At 35.1% G+C, this 3,642-nt stretch overlaps 1 long non-coding RNA gene across 1 annotated transcript; it reads left to right on the top strand.

Annotated features, from left to right (window-relative positions):
• The first annotated feature begins 961 nt into the window (after positions 1-961).
• LOC132131425 (uncharacterized) lies at positions 962-2,161 on the top strand. The gene is made up of 3 exons (XR_009428873.1): positions 962-1,036; positions 1,165-1,229; positions 1,910-2,161. It is a non-coding gene; the product is annotated as an uncharacterized LOC132131425 (long non-coding RNA).
• Positions 2,162-3,642: the final 1,481 nt, after the last annotated feature.

Here is a 3,642-nt window from a genome sequence, read left to right as displayed (position 1 = left end):
TTGTTTATTGTTTACCCAGTTGTATGAAAGGCGGAAGGTTTGATGAAAGGCGGAAACAAAGGAGCTTAACGTTATATTTAAAAGAAAAAAAAAAACGTTCGCGGTTTTCGCCTCAGACACGAATGTCTTAACGGCATCATTTAACGTTACTGAACGGAAGAGGTAATTTTAATATAACATCCGTGGATGTATTTTGTCATATTTACATAAGATTTTACATTATCTGTACTTTTTGAGGCATTAATAGACGGTTATGGTCACGGTTACGCTTATGTTAATTTGTCTTTTTTTTCGCGGTTAAACTGAATGTATGTTAGTCTCCTAAAGGAAACGGCATTGTGTAGTAAAGACTAGCATAATTATTTTGAGGCTGTTGAAGTGGTAACTGTTAAAATTATGTTTTACATGTAATATTTCAGACTTTTCGAGCTCTTGTCTTCACTGTGTCTGCACCGAGCGTTAAAGACACAGAAGCTGTTCGTGTGAGAGTCTCAAGACTGTGAGGAGGAGGATGTATTCTTCTGAAGAGAGCGACAGACGGGTTTAAGGAGAGTAAACTTCAGAATAACATCAAGTTATATTTATTTTTACTAAGACTAAAATAATGTTTGTTTTGTAGATGTTGAAATCCAGAGACAAGATAGCTTCATTCTTTTGAGACTGATGTGATTTTTTTTATTTTTTTTTTTTAGAAAATTAATGTTTCTGTTGTGCCCTGCCTGTTTTTGTTTACTTCACATTTTGATGCAACAACAGTGTGATTATATGTTCATATTTTATTGAAACCATTGATGTCCCTTTTTGCAGAACTCAAACTAACTGGAGTTAAGGACACAGAAGTCTGCTTGTGTGATGAGGAGGTGGTTTTCTCAGCTTCTTCTGAAGAGAGGGAAAGACAGTTTAAGGCAAGTAAACTTCATAATTTCATGTTATCAGTTGTTTTTTTTTATTACTAAGTAAAATAATGTTTGTTTTTTGTTTTTGTAGATGTTAAAAGTCAGAGACATGGGAGAGCATCATTCTTTTGAGATTTTATGTAAGTTATATTTAGAAAATAAATGTTTCTGTTGTCTCCTGTCGGTTTACTTCACATTTTGATGCAACAACAGTGTGATTACTTGCTCTTTTCATTAAAACCATTGATGTCTGTGTTTTTCATTTCAGAACTCAAACCAACTTTGGAGTTGTCTGATTTGGAGAGTCATCATTCTTGGTCTTCCCTCTTAAAGGTAAAGTTCACACAAAAAATCATTTACTTGCCCTCATGTCATTCCAAACCTATAAGACTTGAATATATTGAAATTAATATATTTTTCATTTTCTCAGAATTTTGTTAATCCATTTATAGTCTAGATAATCAGTATTTTCAAGCCTCATAAATACAAAGTTATTGTAGAAGTAATTCATTCTGATATTTATATATGAATAAATCTTAAATTATATGATAGCAAACATGTATGTTCAAAATAAAATACTGGTCTCCCAGACTAGCAATGGAGGACACAAATAAAGAGAATATTAAATATATTCATTTGTTTTCCAGAAACGAGCAGAGTTTCTGTGGGTCTGGAACAACATGAGGAAGAGTAAATTATGACCATTTTCATTATTTGGTGAACTAACCGTTTGAAGAGCAGCCATCTACGTACATGAACATTTGTGAGGTATGTGAATGTCATGTCTGTTTTAATGTTTCAGTAAAGAAGTTTTCTGAAAGCAATATTTATTAAAACAATATCACATTCCCTCACACTAGTGCTGCCATTATAGCCTTCACGAGAGCTGTGGTGGACCGAGACATTAAACAACCACACAAAGTGTTGAAATTATAAAACACATTATTTACCTATCCTTACGAATGTGAATACAATCCAATGTTTTATTTTTTCAAATGTGTTTCTCTTTCTAGGCCACTGATGAAGAGCAGGCAGTGACTGGGATGAATGCTGGTCAAAGAAGAGAACGTTCTTTCCTCTAAACTGATGCAGCAGTGGTTTTAAAGGAGGACGCTGCCCCGGATGATGTAGATGTCACATGTGCTGAAGGGGCTTCTTCATGACTACATCAATTAAGCTAAAGAGATCATGAAAATTGACTGTGATGCTTGATCTGTATTCATGGACTATGAAACAAACTGTAAGTGTATAATTTGTAAAAACAATGTTAAATGCTTTTTCTGTGTTGTTTAGTAGAAGAGTTTACACTCTGTCATTCATACACATGCTCACATTCTTTCTCACACACACACACACACACACACACACACACACACACACACACACACACACACACACACACACACACACACACACACACACACACACATATGCGTCTGTTAAATGTTATAATATCAGTTAATGTTGTGATTTATTTGTGTACTGTCATGCCAGAATAGTTGGTAAAGAACCTAACTAATTGTACATTTATTGTATAAGTGTTTTCGTATATTTTTATACAATATATAAAATTGAAAAAAGTCCAATTTGATCTTAAGTTATATTCAACAAATGTTCAATGCTTTATTTATGAACTGTAGCTGTTAATGGCATCCCTTTCTGCATTTCTTCTTACATGTTACTTTTTACTTTTCTCTTGTTTTTGATAATTATTATTTGTGTGTAAAAGTGATATTTAAAATGAACAATATTTGTAGGTTTAATGCCTAGCTCAATTTGGCTTCATTTTAACGTAGCAATGCAGTGTTTCCCCCCACATCCTCACACTCAATTGGTGGTGGCACTCCGCGAGTTCATTTTCTTCCAGCAGGAGGCGCTAAGCGGGAGAGGTAGGTTTCTACTGTAACGGCTGCAAAGCGGCAATGAGCTCACAAACGCTGCCTCATCAAGCATTACATGCGAAATGAATTTGAACATTTTCTAAATACAGTAGTTTTCCTTCTGAAATGCAGTGATAAAAAACACCCGCCCGTTTTTGAAACCCTGCAATGTAGTCATTTTAAACCATAAACAAAGCAACCCAGCAGGCTGGGTTAAACATGATAACCCAACTGGTTGGGTTAAAATAACCCAGCGTTGGGTTCGTCCCTTTTTGACCCAGCGCTAGGTTGCCAAAATAAACCAAATTTGGTTGTTTTCAACCCAGCAGTTTTTAGAGTGTAGAGCCTGCCCTTGAATACCTGTATAGTTTCATAATCGATCTATGAGTATGTCATGATCTATGGTGTCGAACGCAGCACTAAGATCAAGTAAGACTAGAAATGAGATGCAGCCTTGATCTGACGCAAGAAGCAGGTCATTTGTAATTTTAACAAGTGCAGTTTCTGTGCTATGGTGGGGCCTGAAACCTGACTGAAATTCTTCATACAGATCATTTTTGTGCAGGAAGGTGCTCAATTGAGCAGACACAACTTTTTCTAAAATTTTAGACATAAATGGAAGATTTGAAATAGGCCTATAATTTGACAGTTCACTAGGATCTAGTTTTGGTTTCTTAATAAGAAGCTTGATAACCACCAGCTTGAATGGTTTTGGGACGTGACCTAAAGATAACGACGAGTTAATGATATTGAGAAGCGGTTCTTCCGCTACAGGTAACAACTCTTTCAGTAATTTAATGGGTACAGGATCTAATAAACATGTTGTTGGTTTAGATACAGTGATAAGTTTATTTAGCTCTTCCTGT

The sequence above is a fragment of the Carassius carassius genome, chromosome 48 (assembly GCF_963082965.1).
Source record: "Carassius carassius chromosome 48, fCarCar2.1, whole genome shotgun sequence".
NCBI classification, from domain to species: Eukaryota; Metazoa; Chordata; class Actinopteri; order Cypriniformes; family Cyprinidae; genus Carassius; species Carassius carassius.
This window is presented reverse-complemented; position numbering and strand designations above follow the sequence as displayed.